Raw genomic sequence first — 7,422 nt, forward strand, 5'->3', positions numbered from 1 at the left:
TCAACAACTGGCATTCTGTTCTGTCTAAAAAATATTCCCATGGACTTTAGATTGAAACCTAAAAGGGTAATCGACAATGTAGAATGGTACTGCACTAATAAGCGAAGCTATTTTACTGACCCTCGATGGATTGGATTTAGAATGTTTGAAAAAGCTTTAACACCATTATTGCCATTCATTTTAATTCTGTTGCTGAACGCTCTGACGTTCAGACACATTTTAGTGACCAGCCGAGTTCGCCAGAGACTGAGGGGTCAGAGCAAGAAAGATCATCACAGTGACTCTGAAATGGAGAGAAGAAGGAAGTCTATGATTTTACTCTTCAGTATATCTGGCAGTTTCATATTTCTGTGGTTGGTGTATATTTTATATATCTTTGCTGCTCGTTATTTCTTAAATGATGATTCTTACTATATTTTTGGAAAGGTTGCATACATGCTGCGGAATTTAAGTTGCTGTACTAACACATTTATATATGTGGCCACTCAGTCCCAGTTCAGAGAGCAGTTAAAGAGCGCAGTGAAATATCCAGTTAGATCAATTATTAAATTAATTAATAAACAAAGCAACTGAGACCATCTTAAAGATCCAGTGGTTAATGAACGAGAGGTGACCGCTGGGGGTCCAGAAGAAAATAGCCTGTAGGAGTAAAGCCAAACACTGGAGCTGTTAGTGACGGGAAGAGGGGGGTCGAGAGCTGGAGGATGGGAAGTGAATTAGCAGGAATCAAAAAGGATAACGAGCAGTGAGTAAAGGGAAAGAGATGAACTTCGTAAAGATGTCAGGGGGAGAGTGATTGCTCTCCCTAAAGGATCTGACGTGAAAGAAGCTTGAACTGGTTATGACACCCATCATTAAACAAGAACCATGCAGTTTAATAAGTATTCTAACTGAATTGATCAATTAAATATATCTGTAGAAGAAAACATTTGTATTTAAAAACAGCATTTTTTCCTGATATTCCACCAGACACATTTATCCTTAATTGCGTTGTCACCCTGGGGATATTGAGGTGAATTGTTTCCAACAGTTGGCATTGTTGATAAGAAGATGAAAGATTGATGCACAACTGCTTTGTATCTACAAAGATGTGTTATTTGTTCACACAATGACATGTTAACTCTTGGAGCCAGGGAAATAAGAGATGGACATGCATTTAGCGTACTCCACTCTAATTCCAGAGGTGCGGTGACAGCAGATAAACCTCATGTTGAACTAATGGAAGAGTTAATTCAAAGGATGTCATAATAAGGAATCGGAAGCCTAAAAGATGGAAACTCAGAGCCTTTTCTGGTACAGTTTACAATGGTGTCTGTGGTGTAATTATTCTGAAACACACTTCAACGTAATGTCCATTCAAAGACAGGAGAATAAAGGGATCAGCTGTGCTGGCAACATTCAAGGAATCCTGGCCTTGAAGGATAAGAAGCTCCCATGTTGTCTTCAGTGTTTTTCTGTTAAGTATTTATAACATCTTGCTTAATAAATTATACTGGATTCATAAGTAGCCGTTATTTGTATCTTGTTAGGTCAGGCACAACTGAGGACCCCATTGTAATAAATTGATAATTCAGAACTGAGAATTTTTAAATAACAGTTTTTAAGGCTCAAAACCCCAAAATATACAATAGTGCAACTTGGGGCCAGACGTTGAAAAGGGCGAAAACGAAATGATTGGTTGTGAAGTTAACTGGAATCTGGCTCTGATTAGTCCGACCACCTTTTTTACATTCAAGGAAGGGAATTCCTAAGGGGAACAACCAGACATAGATCCGCAAGACCTGTGAATAAAATGTCATTTGAATCACGATGTAAAAGATTGGTCAAAAACATACAATGAATATCAGCGGAACAGAGGAATAATTTAGTATTTTAAGCTTCCAAGAACCATAGAATCATTGAAACATGAAATGTTTAAGAGACAGAAAGAGGCCACTTTGACCCATTGTGTCTGTGCCAGCCAAAAAAGGATCCGCCTATTCCAATCCCACCTTCCAGCTTTTGGTTCTTAGCCCTTCAGATTATGGTAGTTGAGGTGCATATCCAGTCTCCTTTTCAATGAGTTGAGCGTCTCTGCCTCAACTACCCTTTCAGGCAGTGTGGTCCAGATCCCTACCACCCTCTGGGTTAAAAAAGTTTTTCCTCATCTCCCTTCCATTTTTCAAGCAATCTTTTTAAACTATGTCCGCTCGTCACTGACCTCTCTGCTAAGGTGGATAGATCCTTCACCTCCACTCTATCCAGGTTCTTCAAGATTTTGTACATTTCAATCAGTTCTCCTCTCAGCCTTCACTGTTTGTAGGAGAATAACCACAGCCTCTCCAATCTTTCCTCCTACTTGCATTTTTCCAGTCCTGGCAACGCCCTCGTAAATCGCCTCTGTGCCCTCTCTAGTGCAATTACACTCTTTCTGTAATGAGGTGACTGGAACTGCACACAGTACTCAAGTCATGGCTTAACCAATGAGTTATCCAATTCCAGCATAACCTCCCTGCTCTTATATTCTATACCACAGCTAAAAACAGAAAGGATTCCATATGCCTTCTGAACAACCTATCGTCCTGTCCCGCTCCCTTCAGGGATCTGTGGACATGGACTACACGGTCCCTCACTTCCTCTACACTTCTCGTATTTTCTCATTTATCATGCACTCCTTTCCCTTGTATGACGTCCCAAAATGCATCACCTCGCACTTCTCTGGCTGGAATGCCATTTGTATCTTGTGTGCCCATCTGACCAGTCCATCAATATCTACCTGCAGCCTACAGCTATGCTCCTTGTTATCTACCAAACAGCCAATCTTCGTCTGCTCCGCAAACCTCTTGATCATGCCCCCTACATTAAGTCCAAATCGTTAAGATATACCACAAAAAGCAGCGTACCCAGTACTGAGCCCTGCGGAACACCACTGTAAACAGCCTTCCAAAAATTAAAACACCCGTCAAAAATTACCCTTTGTTTCCTGCCACTAAGCCAATTTTGTATCCACCATGCTGCATTTTTCTGAATCCCATGGGGATTTTTTTTAACCAGTCTGCCATGTGGGACCTTGTACAAAAACCTTGCTGAATTCTATGTTGACCACATCAGCTGCTCTGCCCTCATCTATCTTTCTTGTTACGGCTCAAAAAATGTGATAAAGTTGGTCAAGCAAGATCTTCCCTGAACAAACCCATACTGACTATCCTTGATTAACCTGTGCCTTTCTAAATGTCAGTTTATCCTGTCTCTCTGAATACATTCCAATAATTTTCCCATTGCTGAGATTCGGCTGACTGGCCCATAATTATTCAGTCTATCCTTCGCTCCCATTTTAAACAGAGGTGGAACGTTAGCAATTCTCCAATTCTCAAGCACCGCACCCCTGGATCCATTGAGGACCACGGTGCTGAGGACACCATGGATAGCATGTTTAGCGAAGTGGTCACGCCGCAGGTAATGGCTGCACCGGCAGAAAAGGGATGGCTGTCCAGCAGGATGAGTAGTAGGCGCCGGCAGGTAGTGCAGGAGTCTCTTGTGGCCACCCCCTCCCAAACTGTCATCCCCCTTTGGATATTATTGAGGGGATGGCCTCTCAGGGGAAATCAGCAACAGCCAAGTTCGTGGCACAACGGATGGCTCTGCTGTACAGCAGGGCAGGAAAAGACTGGGCGATCCATCGTGATCGGAGATTCAATTGTAATGCGAGCAAACAGACGTTTCTGTGGCCGCAAACGAGCCTCCCGAATTGTGTGTTGCCTCTGTGGTGCTCAGGTCAAGGATGTCTCAGAGTGGCTTTTTCAAGGAAAAAGCATGTAGTCCCTTAAGGATTCTCCCTCGTTCAAAAGTGGTTTGAATTGTTTGAACATGTGTTTCTTTGTCCTTTGCTTTTAAAAAAGAGAGGTGGAATGTCATTACATCCGGAGAACTTTTGTTTCACCACTTTAAAACTAGTAGAGGTAACCCTTTCCGCTAGCAACTTAACAATTTGCTGAATGATATTTTATATATATATATATATATATATATATATATGTAAATTATATATATCGTATTTTGTGATAATTACTCTTTCTGAATTACCACATATACCCTGGATTGAATGAACTCATCTGGCTCCAAGCCGAATGGACCTTGTGTTCTTTGTTTCTCTAAATAGGTGGACCATATGGTTACAAAGATCAATCAACTCCAGCACTTTAAGACTTTTGCAACAATTATGACAGAATGGTGATATTTTGATCTGAAGGTTTGGCCTTCTTTTTTGTAAAGTCAGGAATTGACGTTAATTCATTCGGAGATTTGTTTCTATTTGTTATCTTTCTAGAGAAAGTCTTTGTAATTATTTGCAGTCAGCTTCCGTAACAACTGTAAACATTACTGTCTCTGATAAATTCATCTGAAACCACGAAACATGGAAATAACTGTTTTTGACATTAAAATCAATAATGAATAAATTAATATGAGTTGCTATTCCAAGCACTCAAAAGGAAATCTACCTGAGTTTAAAGGGATATAAACATACATAATTTTCAAAAAAAGTTAATGGAAATACCGGCTAGGTGGTTGCTGAGTATTGAGGAAAAACTTATTTTAAGATAAATAAATATTATCAACTGACGACATCATGATTTGAATTTGGGAAACTTAGATGAAATAAATCAATATGATTCGGTGCATTTCCTATCAACAGTCAAGGGGTATCTGCGGTAAATAATAAGCCATCGTGCATAATCTGTTGTTTTAATTGTATGTACTTATATGAGAATTGTTTAGGAATTAACAGCACACCTGTGAAAGGATAATGACTGTCATCGAGTGAGGTGATCAGCAGGTGGGGTGACAGTCTTCAATCTCAGGAGTGTCAATGAAGTTTTAACAGATAATAACATTCTACATAATCGGTAGTCATTTGGGGTTATGATATTTTAGAAGGTAATAAGATGTAAAATTTGTGCAGATCACACCACTGATGAGCTAGAGAATAGAAAGAGTGGTCAACAACAATAATGAGATTAAGGAGAAGGCAGATTTTGTCCTGTGGGGAATTGGAGTTTCTTGGAATGGTGTTTTAAAGTGACTAACGTTACTTAATCCTTATAATAATTAATCTGTGGGCACATTAAGAAAGAAACTAGTCAATGTCATAATTTGTGAATGATAACATGATTAGGAAATAGCCTGTAACGTTTCATTGGATTCACAATTAAACATTCATCGACAATATATATGTGCTCAGGTGGGGTAAAATCAGTTGAGCTGCATGTATCTTTAAATAGGCAACTATTGTGTCGCAACTTGCAATAAGTTATTTGAGTTATAAGAGAAACCACTTTCTATTTTAACCTCACTTATATCAAGCCAATAGGAGAGAAATTATTTGAATATGACCACTATGATTTAGAAGTGCAACAACAGCTGAGACAAAGACAATGGAATTATTATTGGAGGAATCAAACGAATAGACAAATAAAATATGGCAAGGCCTGGAATCAAATGGAATGTTGATTCTTGAAACAAAAACAAATCATTATAAATATTGTATTGGATAATAAAGTTTCTTAAAAGCTCAACAGTTGGTGGGTAACAGTTGTTAGAGAGTAGCTCCAAATAGCTGGGTTGGTTACGAAAGGTAAAGGGAAAGGTCTGCAGATTTTTTGTTACATAGTAGGTAGATTTGTTTATGGGGAATCAAGGTCCATAGTTAATATAACATATGTTTTGGGTAATTTAAGGGGATAAATTAAGAGTAAGTCATGACAGGTCAGCTCGGCAACGTGGTGTGCACCTCCTGTGTAATGTGTGACATCAGGGACACTGGCAATGTCCAGCGCGAACACGTGTGCAGGAAGTGTCTCCAGCTGCAGCTACTCGAAATCCGCGTTTTGTATCTACAGCGGGGCCAGGGACACTGTGGAGCATCTGCGAGGCTGAGATCACCATGGATAGCACATACATGGAGGTAGTCACACCGCAGGTAAAGACTGCTCATGCACAAAGGAAATGGGTGACCGCCAGGCAGAGTAGAAGAACTCGGCAGGTAGTGCAGGAGTCCCCTTGGTCCATCTCCATATCTATATTCCGCTTTGGACGCTGTTGGGGGAGTTAGCTTCTCAGGGGATCGCGGCAAGTGCTAAGTCTGTGGCATCACGAGTAGCTCAGCTGCACAGGAGGGGAGGAAAATGAGTGGGGGAACTATAGTAATAGGGGATTCTATCGTCAGGGGTACAGAGAGGCGTTAATGTGGCTGCAAACGTGATTCTAGGATGGTAAGTTGCCTGCCTGGTGCTAGGGTTAAAGATATCTTGGAACGGTTGCAGGACATCAGAAAGGGGAGGGTGAATATTCAGAGGTTGTGGTACACATTGCTACAAACGACATAGGTAGAAAAGGGGATGAGGTCCTGCAACAAGTATTTAGGGTGCTAGGTCGGAGATTTGAAAGCAAGACTTCAAATTTCTAATCTCTGGATTACTCCCGGTGCACTGCGCTAGTGAGTAGAGGAATAGGAGGATGGAGCAGATGAATGTATGGCTGAGTAAATGGTGCAGGAGGGAGGGCTTTAGTTTCCTAGATCACTGGGTCTGTTTCTGGCAAATGTGGGACCTGCACGGCAGATGAATTGAGGGCGCTGAATCGCACATGGGAATATATTATTGCTATCACCCTAGTTCTGAGGTTAGCTTTCTCTCTGTCTCCACATTCTTTCCATGTGGCTCTATCTCTTTCCATGCTTTCTCTTCTCTGCCTCTGTTTCACACGCGCCTTCTCAATTGAAACCTTTCATAAATAATAAAAAACATGCCACACACTGCAATGTGATTTGTCTTCATTTGAAATGGTGAGGCAGATTCAGCAGCTTGTTACCAGTTTAAAGAAGGAGTTTCGCCCTTTCTGGGGACTGAAATCTGGCTATTGTCACATTGCTGCTTGTGGGATCTTGCTGAGCATCAAGTACGCTGCAGCATTTCCAACATGACAACAATGAGGAAACTTTAAAATTCAGCTTCCTGAGGGTCTGAGTGTGGATTTCTCTGTGTTTTCACAAGAATTTCACAACAATTGCAAGAGCTGAAGGTGAAGCTGTATAAAGGCTTGTTATAAGTTTAAAGATGGATTTTAGCATTTTCTGAAGTCTGTGATGGGATATCTTACTATGATCACATTGTGGAATCCTGCTGTGCATACAACCCCTGCATCAAATCCTACATTACAGATGAGGCAGAAACAGACGGAGAGAAAAAGAGTCTGAGTGAGAAACAGCTGGAGGTGGCAGGTTAAACGCAAACAGAGAGAGACAGACGGAGTGTTTGTGAGGGAGGGAAGGCCGAGTAAGATGGAGAAAGACAGAGAGTGAGAGAGAGAAAGCAATCAGCACTCAAAACCTTGGTAAACTGAATTTTGAAGTGTCACCATTGCTGGGATCTTGCTGTGCACAGCTTG

This window comes from Heterodontus francisci, unplaced genomic scaffold (assembly GCF_036365525.1).
Source record: "Heterodontus francisci isolate sHetFra1 unplaced genomic scaffold, sHetFra1.hap1 HAP1_SCAFFOLD_54, whole genome shotgun sequence".
NCBI lineage: Eukaryota > Metazoa > Chordata > Chondrichthyes > Heterodontiformes > Heterodontidae > Heterodontus > Heterodontus francisci.